Source organism: Rattus norvegicus, chromosome 5 (assembly GCF_021556685.1).
Source record: "Rattus norvegicus strain SHRSP/BbbUtx chromosome 5, alternate assembly SHRSP_T2T, whole genome shotgun sequence".
In the NCBI taxonomy this organism is placed as follows: Eukaryota; Metazoa; Chordata; class Mammalia; order Rodentia; family Muridae; genus Rattus; species Rattus norvegicus.
Genome location: NC_141538.1, coordinates 14,755,420 through 14,772,945, shown reverse-complemented (window position 1 = coordinate 14,772,945; position 17,526 = coordinate 14,755,420). Strand labels below are relative to the sequence as shown.

General features: G+C 44.5%; 1 pseudogene; it reads right to left on the bottom strand.

Moving 5' to 3' along the window:
- Window positions 1-4,415: 4,415 nt before the first annotated feature.
- Eef1g-ps4 (eukaryotic translation elongation factor 1 gamma, pseudogene 4) lies at window positions 4,416-5,817 on the bottom strand (annotated as a pseudogene).
- Between the last annotated feature and the right edge of the window lie 11,709 nt (window positions 5,818-17,526).

Sequence of the window (17,526 nt, the reverse complement as noted above, 5' to 3'; positions counted from 1 at the left end):
AAAAAACTGCAAAGCTTCTGTAAGGCAAAGGACACTGTGGTTAGGACAAGACGGCAACCAACAGGTTGGGGAAAGATCTTTACTAATCCTACAACAGATAGAGAGGGCTTATATCCAAAATATACAAAGAACTCAAGAAGTTAGACTGCAGGGAGGCAAATAACCCTATTAAAATTGGGGTTCAGAGCTAAACAAAGAATTCACAGCTGAGGAATGCCGAATGGCTGAGAAACACCTTAAGAAATGTTCAACATCTTTAGTCATAAGGGAAATGCAAATCAAAATAACCCTGAGATTTCACCTCACACCAGTGAGAATGGCTAAGATCAAAAACTCAGGTGACAGCAGATGCTGGAGAGGATGCGGAGAAAAAGGAACACTCCTCCATTGTTGGTGGGGTTGCAGACTGGTACAACCATTCTGGAAATCAGTCTGGAGGTTCCTCAGAAAATTGGACATTGAACTACCTGAGGACCCAGCTATACCTCTCTTGGGCATGTACCCAAAAGATGCTCCAACATATAAAAAAGACACGTGCTCCACTATGTTCATAGCAGCCTTATTTATAATAGCCAGAAGCTGGAAAGAACCCAAATGCCCTTCAACAGAGCAATGGATACAGAAAATGTGGTACATCTACACAATGGAATATTACTCAGCTATCAAAAACGATGCCTTTATGAAATTCATAGGCAAGTGGAAGGAATTGGAAAATATCATCCTGTGTGAGGTAACCCAATCACAGAAAAACACACGTGGTGTGCACTCATTGATAAGTGGCTATTAGCCCAAATGCTTGAATTACCCTAGATGCACAGAACACATGAAACTCAAGACAGATGATCAAAATACGAATGCTTCACTCCTTCTTTAAAAGGGGAACAAGAATACCCTTGGCAGGGAATAGGGAGGCAAAGATTAAAACAGAGGCAGAAGGAACACCCATTCAGAGCCTGCCCCACATGTGGCCCATACATGTACAGCCACCCAATTAGACAAGATGGATGAAGCAGAGAAGTGCAGGCCGACAGGAACCAGATGTAGATCTCTCCTGAGAGACACAGCCAGAATACAGCAAATACAGAGGCGAATGCCAGCAGCAAACCACTGAACTGAGAATAGGACCCCTGTTGAACGAATCAGGGAAAAGACTGGAAGAGCTTGAAGGGGCTCTAGACCCCATATGTACAACAATGCCAACCAACCAGAGCTTCCAGGGACTAAGCCACTACCCAAAGACTATACATGGACTGATCCTGGGCTCCAACCTCATAGGTAGCAATGAATATCCTAGTAAGAGCGGATCTGGATAGCCAGTGGATGTATAGTGAAAAGCCAAGGGAAATGCATGTTTAGAATATTGAGTTAATCCTTTCAGCATGACACCAACAAAAGCTGTGATCCCATAAGTAGCTGAGTACACTAACATGGGGTGCGGTTCAGCCTGTACATTTTTGAAACAGTGAAGTCAATGAGGGTGACCTACCCCAAAAGGAATGTAGTTCACCACGGACACAGTTTAGAATTGCTGGAGAATGGGGTTAAATGTCATTTTTTAAAAAGTCTCTACAGAAAGTGCAATGTATCGCCTTCCCTTTCCTTTCTGTCACTCCCTGTGCCCATGTCACTCTGGTATACACTGAAGCTGTCTTCCTGTTTGTATTTCTCTGACCAGCCCTGGTATCCAAAATAGGCTTTTCTGTGTGCTGAACATTCGAATCCTTAGTGAACTGCTGCAGTGGTTTGAACATTTGTATCCTTAGTGAACTGTGTGATGGTTTGAACATTTGTATCCTTTTTTTTAAAATTTATTTTATATATATGACTGTTCTATGTACACCTGTATGCCAGAAGAGGGCATTAGATCCCATTACAGATGGTTGTGAGCCACCATGTAGTTGCTGGGAATTGAACTCAGGACTTCTGGAAGAGCAGTAAGTGCTCTTAACCACTGAGCCATCTCACCAGCCCTGAACATTTGTATCCTTAGTGAACTGTGTGATGGTTTGAACATTTGTATCCTTAGTGAACTGCTCTGATGGTTTGAATGAACATGCTCTCCTAGACTCATACATTTAGATGTTTGACTCCCAGTTGGTGGACTGTCTAGGAAGGATTTGGAGGTGTGGCTTGGTTGGAGGAGATGTGTCACTGTGTCACTGGGGGTGGACTCTGAGGTTTCAAAAGCTCAGGCCAGGCCTAATCTCAGTTTCTCTCTGCTTGCTGCCTTTGATCAGGAGTAAGCACTTCCCTGTTCCTGCTACTTTGATCCCCACCATGATGGTCCTGGCCTCTTCCCAGCAATAGGACAGTGGCTGGGACAATTGCCTGTTCATTCCCTTACTCCCAACCTGTTGGTTATTTTCTCGTGTTTCATTTAAAAAAAATAAAAGAAATTCTTTATGTATTATAAATAAGAATCCATTGTTACACACAATTGCAGATATTCTTTTTGTAAGCCATTGTTTGAGACAGGGTAGCCTATGCTGGCCTTGAACTTGCTATGTAGTGTTGGTGTATCTATTTACTATTTTATTGCCTTCTTTACCTCTACCTCCCTTCGAACCTTTATTCCACCCTGATCCCTTCCAATTCCACACTAGTTAGGAGAAAAAGAAGGTTAGAGGGAAAGGGGTGTGAACCTCTTTTTTTTTTTTTTTTAAGATTTATTTATTTCAGGTATGCGAATACACTGTTGCTATCTTCAGACACACCAGAAGAGGGCATTAGATTCCATTACAGGTGGTTGTGAGCCACCATGTGGTTGTGGGAATTGAACTCAGGACCTCTGGAAGAGCACTCAGTGCTTTCAACCGCTGAGCTATCTCTCCAGCCGAGGTGTGAACTTCTTTAGGCCACTTCCTGCTGAATAAAGGCATGGGGTTCCTTGGGGCAATCACAATCTTTGTTGTCCGAATATCTAGCATTTCAGCAAACCAGTAACCAGAACAATAGAAAACAGAGCACCAAAAGCAGCAGACCAGCTGGGACCAGCCAGGACCAGCAGCAAAGGCAGCAGCAACCACCACAGGTCCTCTCAGGGATCGCTCGTTTATATCCTCTCCAGAGTTCCCAGAATTGAACTTCTGCAGCTGGCAAAAATCACAGCCCTGCTAGTACACAAGGCAAATCATAATAACCTTCTGGGAAGCAGCCTCTCATCCCACACCTGGGATTAAAACAAAACCATATTCATATGCCATAACTGGATTTTTAAAGAAAACAAAATTCTCACTACAGTGTAACCAAGAATCTTTAATATTTTTGCTTCTGCTCTTGCTTTCTTGTTCTTACCCTCTTCCCTCTTTGTCCCTTCTCTCCCCATTCCCTTCCCTCGTCTCTCTCTCTACCTGCTCATGGCTGACCTCTACTCTTCTACTCCTCTCCTCTCCTCTCCTCTCCTCTCCTCTCCTCTCCTCTCCTCTCGTCTTCCTACCCCCTCTCTCCCTTTCTCTGCCCCTATTGCCCGCTTAACTCCCTTCCCCATGCCCTGAATAAACTCATATATATATATATATATATATATATATATATATATATATATATATATATATATATATATATTGCTTCTGTCTCCCAAGTTTTGGGAACATAGCTATGTGTCACCATACTTGGTTTACTTTAAAAACTATTATTGTGGGGTTGGGGATTTAACTCAGTGGTAGAGCACTTGCCTAGCAAGCGCAAGGCCCTGGGTTCGGTCCCCAGCTCCGAAAAAAAGAAAAAAAAAACTATTATTGTTTAAGGTGTGTGTGTGTGTGTGTGAGAGAGAGAGAGAGAGAGAGAGAGAGAGAGAGAGAGAGAGAGAGAGAGAGAGAGAGAGGTGTTTGCTTAGACATCAGAGGAAAGTACGGGATCTCCTGGATCTTGGGTTGCCAGAGCCCTGTGCTGACAAGGACTCTTGGAAAGCGCTTGGGTCCTCTGGTAGGGAAGTACTTTTAAGCACTGACCTCTCCAGCCCCCTTTTGGCTTTTTGATATATAGCTTTTTTTTTTTTTTTCAATGTTCAGTTTCCTTTAACCACCCCCATCTCCCTTGAAGGGCAGGTGCAGGCAGCTAGGCGACTGGCAAGACATGTTCACTTGAAGATTTTGCCTTGATTGACTGTAGAGAGCGGAGCGGCGAAACAAAGATGGCGCCGACATCCAGCCTTGTCTGGATATAAATGACTTACTGCGCATGTGCAGGCTTGTCGCCTTGCTAGGGCTCCCTCTAGTGGTGAACAGCGGTACTGCACATGTGCGATTTATGCACCAGGTGTTAGTTGACCGTTAATATGCTAATGAGGTGATTCATTCTCCGCCAATCCCTGGAGGACAAGTAGTGGGGTGATCCAAGCCCCACCAATCCCTGAGAGATAATTAGCATACTGTTGTCTATATAAGCCGAGCGATTTTGCTGCTCGGGGTCCCTGTTCAAGAGAGCTGTAACACTAAGAGAGCTGTAACACAGTAAAGGCTTGCTCGCAGAAGAATCCTGTTGCCGCGCGTCGTTCTTACTGGCGGGACATTGGGCGCGCGACAATTGACAGCTTTGCCCACGTGCTGGAAGGCCCCCTCCCAGGAAAAGTACTCTCGAACGAGGGTCTGGGTCTCCACGCTACCAGGATCCAGTTTTTGCCATGTATATGATTCATAGTCCACCTGCAAATCTGGACTCAGCGGAAAGGCAAGATCTTGGCCTCGGAAGACCCAAACCCCAGAAATGGAGCTGCTGTTGTTGGTTCCAAACAGGATAACACTAGCAAAGGCATTCTTCCTCAGTTTGTCCAATCGCTGGAACATCCCAGTGATGAGGTTACAACTCATGAAGTCTGGGTGAGCTCTTCAGGGAAGCGGTACTCAGCATACAGGGACCAGCCATCTTTATCAAAGTGCTCCCAAAAATATGGCAGCACCACAGAGAGGGTGTCCTCATTGGAGTACTTTTGCTTAAACTCACCCAACACAAAGGTACTCTTGGGCAGGTGAGCGAAAGTGTCCTTGGCCTTGGGCTCGGCAGCCAATGCCTGCTCACACTCGCCCATCTCTTCCTCAGGGGCTGGGGCAGCTGCCTTTTGTTCCTCTTTCCGCTTAGCCTGGGGCTTCTGCTTCTCTTCTCGTGAGCCCTTTTCTTTCCTCGGGATATCCTTTTTTTGGCTGGCTCTCTGCGAACTTCTTAGCATCAAACTGAGCCATCTTTTCACACAGCTTCACCTTCCCCAAGATGGCCCTGAACTGGGGCTGGTTAATGCAGGTAAGGAACCATCGGTTGGTATTGGGGAAGGCCTGGCGAAAAGAAAGCTCTAAGACCTGTTTATAGAGCCACAATAGGGTACAGACAACCGTGATGTCAGCCAGTGTCACTCTCTCACCAACCAGAAAAGTCCGTGTCTTCAGATGAGTGTCCAGCAGCCCCAAGATTCGCTTCACCTCCTCTGGCATTTTCAGTGGCCTGCTTGTTGTGGTGCATAATGCCTAAGGTGGGGAACACCCAGGTGCTGGCTGGAGGGTCGATGTCACTGTCAGCAAAGCTCACCCACTGCACCATCTGCGCTGCTGCCTCTGGCGTACATCCCCAAAGCTCCTCGTTGCTTACGTAATAGGCGATGGCATTGCTCTCAAATACACAGAGTCCGTCATCTCCCTCAAAGACTGAAACCTTGCCCGCAGGAAATTTTCTGAGAAATTCGGGGGTACCGTTAGTTTGGCCGAAGTGGAAGTGGGGTGGTGCGGAGAGCACGCGGACCTGAGCCCCGCGGTACTGAGCAGCGATGAGGGCCTTGAAGGCCCTCCAGTTTTCAGGGTATGTGTACAGGGTCCCAGCCACCATAGTGATTCCACAGAGAAAGGGGCTGGTGATTCTGCAGAGAAGGGGGCTGATATGTAGCTTTAACTGGCCTAGAATCCCATTATGGAGAACAGGATGGTCTGGAAGTGTGAGCATTCACATAGGCGGGTCCAGGCCACTGCTTAAACCCTTTCCTCCCCAAGATGTTTTTGTCCATGTTGTTTAACTCGGCAATAGAAATCTAACAAAAATGCCCTCCACCACCACCAAAGAAACCAAGCAACCAACAGTGCAACAAGAATTCACTCTGCATAGAGAAAGGAAGTTTTCACAGATTTTGTTTCCTCTGTATCCTCACAGATGTTCTTAGGTTTTCTTTCCTGTAGCTAAGTCTTCCTTTCCCCTGCCTATTCTAATTTATATCTACAGAAACTCTCATCTCAAATACTATTACCACCTGTATGGTGATGAGAAATCTTCACAGAGGCTCTGAAAAGTCAAGCTTGTCAATGGTGAGGACACTGTATGTAAAACCCCATTTAGTTCCCTTCGATAGATAGCCAGACACATTGGTGTCCATCTATAATTCCAGCACTCAGGGAGCTGAGACATGATAGGGAGTTCAAGGCCAGCCAGGGCTGCCTACCAAGACCCCGAGTCAGTAAGAGATAAAACAATACTCCAGTGAAACTTGGACATTTGTAAGTGGACATTTGTAAGGTTTATAAGTTTGTTTCCAGATACAGACCAACAAAGAAAAGCTGTTGCATTCCAAATCAACCTCTGTTGTAGTTATTTTTTTATAACCCAGACTGGCCTCAATCTCCCTGTAGCTCAGCCTCCAGAGTTTTGGAAATGAGGGTATAAGCCATCCCACTTCCCTGAGCTGACTTGGGGGAAAATGTCTTTATTGTGGTAAAAAAATAAAGCTTCTATACACATTCACTTATTTTATTTGTTATTGAGACATACTATTTGCACTTTTTGTGCTTAGTGTATGAAGTGCACTGTGGTAATTTAGTATACATATGTAGTATATAACAATTAAATCAGAGTAATAAGTACTTCTAATTCTTTAATCATTACACACCAGTTTAATGAGGGATTTAAGATAAAAATGCTTTAAAAAGTTTACCGAATATTTATTTATTAATCTTTGATGACGTATGTTATTCTATTTGTATCTTTTGTGAGAATTTTATACACAAGTACTGTGTTTACAGCACTCCATGGAACTTCTTTCTAAGCTAGCCGGCTGGAGGACTGCAGACGTTGGAGCTCTGGACTCTAGGGGGCGCGCTTTCCCTTTTAATAGCGTGGCTCAAGCATTCAAATTCCTGGTGTACTAATGAAACCAGAAAATATTTCATAAACTTCACATTGCTTCATACAAATAAACAGCTAATGGATACGGAAAAGACCATACAGCTGGATAATTTGGCTCAATGAATGCAGTGTAGAAATTTGACACTGAAAAAGAATTCTTCCTTGCTCCCCAGTATATACAAACAGAGGTGTGGCCCCCTCCCATGTTTAAATCTGACATAAGGTCCTCAACCAAGTCTATCTTCCACTCACTCACTCGCTCACTCGCTCACTCGCTCGCTCACTCGCTCAAGGTGGGTAAGGCTAGTTTCACACAAGCTTAGGTTCCATTTCACTATCTGCCTCCCACTTGGGCAGCGGTCACTAAACGAGCCAGTTCCCCTCTCTGACCTACAAAGGTTGTGTTAGAGTCTTGGTGGGATCTGAGAGAGAGAGACAGAGAGACAGAGAGACAGAGAGAGAGAGAGAGAGAGACTGGCGACTGAGAGACACTCCTGCACTAAAAGAACACACTTTCCTGGATAGAGTGAATGGTGATGTGTGACAAGTTTCTCTAGGACAGGCTAAGCTTTCTCACCTGCTGCAAAAGCAATGTGTTCCCCATGCTTCCTGCTCATGCTGCTGAGAAAACCCGCTGTCTGCTCCATGTTATGTCTCCCCTGAAGTCCTGAGGCAACAGGCAGGGACACGAGCACACCAGCCTTCATGCTTGGTTGCTTTGCCGTGCTATGAATGGTAAATGTCTGACACCTCCAATTGAAATAGTAACCCCATTGCTTTCAGATGTGTGCCTTTACTTGACTTCAAAATTGGTCAGTTTTGGAGGTCACATAGCGAGGCAGTACTTTTAGCCTCCCACCAAGTCCACAGTAGACAAGGCCTTTGACTTTGTTATAATGGTAAAAGGGACTAGAAAGCTGTTTTTGTTTTTAAAACAACAATAACAACACCACTTTATTTACTAAGTGTCTGATACCTGGCATTTGATGTCAGGAAGTCATTAACTGCACCTTGGAATCATGCCAACGTCACCACTTTCAGACCATGAGTACCCTGAGGATCCAGGGAGTTTGCAGACTTCTCATTACTTCTCTGCCAATCTCCAGGTGCGAAACCCTCCAGTCAGCAGCCTCATCTCATAAATATCCCCAACCCTATCCTGGAGGACTTGGGCTCACCCCTCCAGGCTCAGCTGTCCTGAGAATAAACTTTCTTTTGCACCAGACCTCATTGTCTCAGGGATTGGCACACCACGTGGCCTGCTTTGATGACAGTGCCTTCTGTTGTCATCCATGAAATACTAAAAGGCTACACTGTGGACTTGAAAGTAAAATCTTATCAGACTGCCAGCCTGCCTGATACCTGATTCAGCTAGAATGAGGCCAACATGTATACAAGAGACACACATACATATTTATTCTTTCTAAGGAACTTTATATGCCAGCTATAATTCTAACGGTTGGCGGGTAGAAAATCATTTAGTCATGAGATAAAAATATTTAAAGCTCCCATTTTACAGATTGGATGAAGAGGCATAGTGATGTTATATTTACTAGCACAGTGGCTTGTCCACACCACATAGTCCAAAGTGTCAAAGCCCTATTATCTAAAGAAAACAAGTACCAACGAACTTTGACCACACTTAGACAGTGTGACTGTCTGATGCTTGGTCAGTCATTGGGGAGGCAGAAGAGAAGATGGATGTGATGATGATGATGGTGAGGAGGAGGAGGAAGAAGAAGAAAAGAAGAAGAAGAAGAAAAGAAGAAGAAGAAGAAGAAGAAGAAGAAGAAGAAGAAGAAGAAGAAGAAGAAGAAGAAGAAGAAGAAGAAAAAGAAGAAGAAGAAGAAGGAATAGTTAATTCTTGAAACTTGTTGAGAAGTGTAGTGCCATATTGGATTTGGGCCTGGCCGCTTTGTAACTGCATGGCTACAGTTAAGAAGTCGTGGGATTGTTGGACAGAGGCCTCTCCCATGTATTTAAGGGACAGGAAGGAAAGACCAAGTAGTAAACACCCAGTGTCTCCACTGCATGACCTCTGCTGAGCCCGGCTGATGCATGTGGAACTGACACACCTGGACCACACCTGGGTGGTGGTCAATTTACTTCTGCCTTTTACTTCCTCAGCCTTTATCCTGGAGATTTAGGCTGGTCTTCTCGGATTTCTCCCTAATTAATTCAGATCTTGAAGTCGGTCTTTTGTCATGAGCCAGGTAGTCATGAGCCAGAGTTTCCCACTGTGCTTTCCAGTTATTTTCTTCCTGGAGACTTGGGTATATAAGTGGTGAATAAAGCTACAGGAGACTCACACTCTTTTTCCTCACTCTCACTCTTCCTTCTGCTCTTCCACTCTCTCTCTCTCTCTCTCTCTCTCTCTCTCCCCCCCCCCTCTTCCTCTCCTGGCTTGACACGATAACCTGTGTGTGTGTGTGTGTGTGTGTGTGTGTGTGTGTGTGTGTGTGTTTCTTTCATCCTGTAGGCTTTCGCCCGATTCTCGGTACCGTGTCGGTGCTGGCGCCGACAGAGAAGGTCTGTTTTTACTTTGAAACATCATGATGATACAGTTTTATTTCATTGTTCCTTACTCCCTTCCTCTCTGCTCTCTTCTTGACTCCCCATTCTCTGTGACAATGTCTGCCTTATTATCTAGCCCAGGCTAGCCCTGGACTCTCCATCATCCTACCTGAGCGCCTCCCAATTGATGGTTTACTAGCGTGTGCCCCTATAGCTGGCATTCATTATGCTCGTGTGTGTGTGTGTGTGTGTGTGTGTGTGTGTGTGTGTGTGTGTGTGTGTGTGTGTGTGTGTGTGTGTCTGTGTCTGGAACTTACCAAGTAGGCTAACTGGTTAGAGAGCCCCAGAAACCTGTTTGTCTCTATCTTGGGAAAATGTCTATCTTTTAAGGATGCTTTTTCCTTGCACAGCAAATGCTTTACTCAGCCATATTCTCAGTCCACGTGTGTTTTTACAAGAGTGACACCTTTACTCATTAATAATCAGGTTACAGTTGGCTCATTAGGATTTAGCCAAGAAAACTGACACCTACGTTCAGACTGTATGGGCAAAAACACTTTCTCTGCAGAAAAAAAAACTGAAAAGTATTTACAGAAGCTTGTTATGGTTCGAATCTGAAGTGTCTCCTGATATATGTTCATGTTTTAAACTTTGTTCCCCATCCTGTGCTACAATTTGAGGAGGTTCTGAAATCTCTAAGAGGCGGGGCTTAGGCTGGTGGAAGCAGGTGACTGGAGAGGGCCGTCAAAGGTTGTGGGCAGCTTTTGCTTCAGTCATTCTGTTCCCTGGTCCCACGACACGAAAGCCCCCACCACGCTGCTACAAACGGAGCTGCTTCCCGGCCGGGGGGTGGGGGGGTCCTTGCCACAGGGCGGACTGGATCTTTGAGCCACAACCAGACTTTTCGCCCTTGCTTCTGTTGTGCTTTTTGGTTGCAGTGACTCAAAAGTAAACTGGTGCTTCATTCTATTCATAATTGCAGAAAACATGGCGACCACAACAGGGGCCCAGAGTGGGTAAATGGGTAAACGGACTGGCATGACTGGCATGTTCACACAATGGAACATGTTTTCCGCACTGAGAACAAATGAACATTTAAGCCATGGGCCGATTGCTGGGAAAGTACTTACCAAGGGAAAGTAGCCCATCTGAAAAGGCCATTTACTATACAGATCCTGCTGTATGCTATTCAGCTCTGCAGAGACGGTAAAAAAGACTGGGGGCTGCACAGAGGGAAGGGCAGATAGCTACAACATGGGAGACTTTTAGGGAAGTACAACTATTTTGCATGATGCCATAATGGTGGGTTCATGTCATTATACCTGTGATCTTGGGGAGCTATGTGGGATTTTGGGGATAATGTTTCAGGGTAGGTCTATCAGCTGTAACACATTAGGGGAGGCAGTGCCTATGGTGTGGGGGCCAAATGTGTATGGGGACAAATGCTATTTACCCATTTGTAATGGTGTGCTATGAACATGACACAGCTCAAAAAATAAAGTGGGCTTATTTATACCTGCCGTAAAACTACAGAGAAACTTAAAACATCATTAATGGTGTGCGTTGAGCTTTTGCTGTTCCCACTGTGTGTGTCAGCTCTGTCTTCTGCCCCACTGTGTTAGCCCGGGGACCAGTCACACGCCTCCTGCTAGGCCTCTGTTACTTTGCTCCATGTTCTTTCTAGAAAGTCTACAGGCCAGTTATCACTTTCCTGTTGTGCTGGGTTCAAAACCAGCGTCTCACCCGTGCTAGGCAAGTGATCTTCCACAGAGCCAAAACCTCCGCTTCCCACGCAGGTTTCGACACAGCTGGGCGCCTCCTCCACGGCTTTCTCAGGGGCACAGCGCTTTTGCTGGAGACCGGTTACTGTGGTGAAGACGTCGTCTGTACAACTTACGGTGCCCACTTGCACCCATCCATCTTCTCCCAGATATTTCTGCGTTCCTCAAGCCGGAACTTCCTCCCTCACTTATCTGCGAGAGTCTTTGGCTATTTTTTCCTTTTGAGTTATGGTCTTTTTACGTAGCCCAGACAGGGTGAACTTACAATCTTCTTGCCTTAGCCTCACAAGTGCTGGAATTATAGGCATAGACCGCTACATTTACCCTCATGCATGTAGTAATTTTATCCGTAGTTTGCCCTTTTGCTATCGCATAACTTTGAAGGTTTCAAATTTTTATGTCATTTCTTCCTAAATGAGGTCTCAAGTTCAATCCCTAACATGGTGAGAAGGGAAAACAATTTTGGTCCATTTTTTTTTCTTTTCTGGTCTTTGACAGACTCATTTTCTGGATTTGTACTCACTCCTGTGCTCTCTGCATAGTGGTCTCAAATAGGCAAGTTGCGCTGGCCTGGTAAATGTCTTAGTTTGTCCCATACAGTGTTCTAAGTAAAAATATGGATTCATTCTTAGTATTTTAAAATGTTTACATAAGATGTGTATTTTGGTTTTAATTGAAAAATTAATACGTATGGTGTGATGATTAAATTTGATTGACAGCTTGACTGGAACCGGAATCACTTAGGAGATACGACTGAGCACGTCTTTGAGGGCATTTCTGGAGAGGTTTCACTGGGCAGTGAAGGCTCACCTTGAATCAAGTTTGTATCATTACAGAGAATCCCGAAAGTAAGCTGAGTCTCTCTCTCTCTCCCTCCCCCCCCCCCCCACTTCTCCCCTGACTAATATGAGACTAGCTGCTGCCTCATGCTCCTGCTACCAAAGCTGGATTGTTCCTTCCTCCATGCCCTGTCCTGATTCATTGTACTCTCAAATTAGGAGCAAAACTGAACTCTGAACTCTCTTTTTTAATTAAAAATTACTGCACTTATCGATTTACACTTATTTTCTCTCTGTGTGTATTGGAGTAAGTACATATGCATTCTCTTTTCGCAGTGTGTGTGTGTGTGTGTGTGTGTGTGTGTGTGTGTGTGTGTGTGTGTGTGTGTGACTGTCAGAAGACAGCGTTCAGGAGTCAGTCCTTTCAGCCTGTAAGTCCTAGGTATGGAACACAGTTCATCAGGTGAGTTTAGGTGGCAGGTACCTTTACCCACTGGGCCGTCTTCCCAGCTCATCCTTTCTTTCTTAAATCATGTTTGTCCAGTGTTTTGTTGGGTATTTTACAGCAATAAGAAAAGTAACTAGTACCCATGGCAACACTGGGCCTGTGTGCGTCCATAGCAAAAATTAGCTGCTAGCTATTGCTAGCTGTTTCCTTTAGAGAAGGTGTGAACTTTTGTTTTTCTATAATAACTGCTCCCACACACACACACAACCGCCATTCTTTGAGACTAATTAATTGTCTGGTCGCCATTAATCATCTCATTTGACCTCTCCTGACACGAGGCCTCTGTAGTGTATTCTAGGCATTTTGGTCATTTAAACTTAAGTGTGTGTGGGGGCTGGAAAGATGGCTCAGTGGTTAAGAGCACTGGCTGCTCTTCCAGAGGTCCTGAGTTCAATTCCCAGCAACCACATGGTGGCTCACAACCATCTGTAATCAGATCTGATGCCCTCTTCTGGTGTGTCTGAAGACAGTGACAGTGTACTCGCAAACATAAAGTAAATCTAAAAGCAACAACAACAAAACATTAAGTGTGTAAATTTTTCTACACCCCTGATAGGAAGGCTTTCAGCCAGCACTGTTGACTGCTGTGGGAAGTTCCGGGAACCTGGGAGCTTCAGCCACAAGGGCCTTCACTGGCCTGAGTCAGGCCCTTCCATCTCTTTGATCTCCCGGTCCTTTATCTGTAAAATGAGGATAATGGCGGGGTAGTTATGAGGATTAAAGGACAAGGATGAACACGGGGCTGAAGGGAGGCAGGAAGCTCTCAGGGAAGGTGACAATCTCCGATAAACCTCATGATCTCAGAGGAAAGGCAGGGTCATGCCTGTTAGACTTTAGCATTGTCAGCACATAACACATCTGTGTGATACTCTCAGGTGTTTGCATATGTGGAAGAAGAAGGTATGATGCTAGACATCATCTAAGAACATTTTATTTTCTATAAGGGTTAGGACCCACCAGCAAGAGGCTATCAAGGATTAAAATGTTTGGTAAAGTGGCAGCCTTCTACTACTTAGATGATAATCTTATGCTATGGTAAGCCAAATTCACTTAAAAAACAAAATGTGATGAATTGATTTGGCTTCCACTGTGGAAAATAATGTTTAAACACAATTTTCTAGTGCTGGAGAGATGACTCAACTCGTAAAGTGCTTGCAACAGCCTGATGACCTGAGTCCAAACTTCCTGCACTCCCGTAAAAAGCCAGGCACAGTGGACAGCACCTATTGTCCCAGAGAAGTCAAGACAGGAAGGCCAATGGGGCTTGTTGGCCCAGAAGTCCAGTGTAATTGGTTAGCTAGGTTATCTTGGAGAGAAGATGGGGGGGGGGGGGCTCCTGACATCAATCTCTGGGTTCTGTATGTGTGCACATGCAAACGTGCACACAGACATATGTACACACTTACATATCTAAACATATACATCCATGCTGCTTTGTTTTCCATTTGCCACTACAACATGTGATCATAAATGTAGAGGCTTTAAACAAGACCAACAAAACCACCCTACCTCTAGGTGAGACGTCTGTGTGAGCATTACTGAACTGAAATCAGTGTGGCAGGGCTGTGCTCCTTTATGGGAATATCTGGGAGTGAATTCACTCGACGTTCCTGTGGTATTTAATGTGCACTGATGTGTGTCCTGCATGTATGTCTCTGAGGGAGACTGCTCCACTGGAATTTGAGTTGCAGACTCTTGTGAGCTGCCAGTGGAAGCATCAACACGTTCTTTTAATCCATTCATCTGATGATGGACATCTAAGCTGGTCCTATCTTTCGGCTCCTGTGAATAGTGAATCCATCGATATGGATGCGTACTCTCTGCTGTGTTGACTCGAGGTCTCTGGGTAAATACAAGAGTGGAAGTCCTGGGTCGCATGGGGTTCTATCTTCAGTTTCTTGAGGAGCAACCATACCAATTCCCACTGTGGTCGCACACGTTCACGTTCCATCAGCAGTGAATAAGGGATCCTCTTTCACTATGTCCTCACCAGTACAGTTATCATTACCTGTTTTCATTATAATAGCCTTTCTGACTCTAAAATGGAATCTTAGTTATAACTTGCATTTCTCTGAGGCCTTGGGATGTTGAACACTTTTCGAGTATCTACTCATCATTTATATTTTGTCTTTTGAAAAAATACACACCATACACACAGACAGACAGACAGACACACACACACGCACACACGCACACATGCACGCATGCATGTGCACACACACACACACATACACACACTCAGACATAGATGAGTACACTTTTAAATTTAGGTCCTGCATGTGAACCTATGTAACTTATTGGATAATTTGGGTTTCATCAATTAAATTTTGAGGCTCTTTATATGTCTTGAACACTAATCCCTTGTCTAATGAGCACTTGACAAAGATGTTCTCCTTCATTCTGTAGGCTGTCTCTTCATTTGGGTGATTGTTTCCTTTACTGGACAGAAGTTAATTCATGGTTTTTTTTTTCTTTTTTGGTCAGAGACAAGGTCTCTCAAAGTAGTCCTGGCATCTGCTGTATAGACCAGGCTTGGCCTCAAACTCACGGAGATCCTCCTGCATCTGTGTCCTGAGTGCAGGAACTAGAGATACGTTCAATCACTCTTGGTCTTCCCTACTTGTCCATTCTTAGCTTCCCCACCCCACCCCACCCCCGTGCTATTGAGTCTTGATTAGAAAGTCTTTGTGCCTATTACTTCTTTCTTTATTTTTTAATAAATTCTGACTAGTTTCCCTCCCTCTACTCCTCCCAGTTCCTCCTCCCCTCCCCTCCACTCTCCTCCCATCCAGATCCACTTCCTTTTTGTCTCTCACTAGAAAAGAACAGGCTTCTGAGAGAAAACAACCAAACAACAAAGTGCAGTAAGAGCCTCGCTCATGCTTCCCCACCATCCGGGATCTGCTTCCCGACAAGCGCCCTCAGGTAGCATCGAGGACTGCGTGGCTGCATGTTTCATTGCTCCTCACCATTTACCATTAAGTTCTGGCCTGACTCTCCCTCCTGTCTGCAGGCAGCTGTAAGGCACAAAGCAGCCACATTCTACTAGTCATTTGCTTGGTGCACACGGCCAAGGACACCTGGAAGTAACGCCAGCCCTTGTCACAATCACTCCGCCATCTCTCTGTGCCCATCTGGTGACACCTTGCATGCCACTGTGCCATCCTCTCCCTCCATAGAAGGGCTCTCCCTTATTAATATATGTCCTATTTTTATATCTTTTTCCCTTTCTAAAAGTAGATTTCTTTCTCATACAGTATATTACAGTTTCCCTCCCTCTACTCCTTGTAGCCCCTCCCCACCTCCTCCCATCCAGATCCACTCCCTTTCTGTCTCTGACTGGAAAGAACAGGCTTCTAAAGAGATAACAACCAAACAGAACAGAACAAAACATAACAAGAGAAAGCAGAAATCATCACATGGAGGTTGGACAAGACAGATCAACAGAAGGAGACTCAAATGAAGGCACAACATTTCTATGGGTTCAGTGCAGAATTCTATCAGACCTTCATAGAAGACTTCATACCAATACTGTCCAAAAATTGAAACAGACAGAGCACTACCAAATTCCTTCTATGAAGTCACAATTACTCTGATACCAAAACCACACAAAGACCCAACAAAGAAAGAGAACTTCAGACCAATTTCCCTTATGAATATCGACGTGAAAATACTCAATAAAATTCTTGCAAACCAAATCCAAGAACACATCAAAACGATCATCCAGGGGGCTGGAGAGATGGCTCAGTGGTTAAGAGCGCCGACTGCTCTTCCAGAGGTCCTGAGTTCAAATCCCAGCAACCACATGGTGGCTCACAACCATCTGTGATGAGATCCGATGCCCTCTTCTGGTGTGTGTGAAAACAGTGACAGTGTACTCATATAATAATAAATAAATAAATCTTTAAAAAAAAAAAAAACAAAACGATCATCCATCATGATCAAGTAAGCTTCATCCCAGAGATGCAGGGATGGTTTAATATACGAAAATCCATCAATGTAAACCACTATATAAACAAACTCAAAGATAAGAACCACATGGTCATTTCACTAGATGCTGAGAAAGCATTTGACAAAATTCAACACCCCCTGATGATAAAAGTCCTGGAAAGGAGTTGGGGATTTAGCTCAGTGGTAGAGCGCTTGCCTAGCAAGCACAAGGCCCTGGGTTCGGTCCCCAGCTCTGAAAAAAAGAAAAAAAAAAAGTCCTGGAAAGATCAGGAATTCAAGGCCCATATCTAAACACAGTAAAAGAAATCTACAGCACACCAGTAGATAACATCAAACTAAACGGAGAGAAACTTGAAGCAATCCCACTAAAATCAGGGACTAGATAAGGCTGCCCACTCTCTCCCTACTTATTCAATATAGTACTCGAAGTCCTAGCCAGAGCAATCAGACAGGGAAAAGAGGTCAAAGGGATACAAATTGGAAGGGAAGAAGTCAAAATATCACTATTTGCAGATGATATGAAGTGCACTTAAGTGACCCCAAAAGTTCCACTAGAGAACTACTTAACCTGATAAACAACTTCAGCAAAGTATCAAGGTATAAAATTAACTCAAACAAATCAGTAGCCTTCCTCTACTCAAAGGATAAACAGGCTGAGAAAGAAATTAGGGAAATGACACCCTTCACGATAGTCCCAAATAATATAAAATATCTTGTTGTGACTTTAACCAAGCAAGTGAAAGATCTGTATGACAAGAACTTCAAATCTCTGAAGAAAAAAATTGAGGAAGATCTCAGACGATGGAAAGATCTTCCATGCTCATGGATTGGCAGGATTAATATAGTAAAGATGGCCATTTTGCCAAAAGCAATCTACAGATTCAATGCAATCCCCATC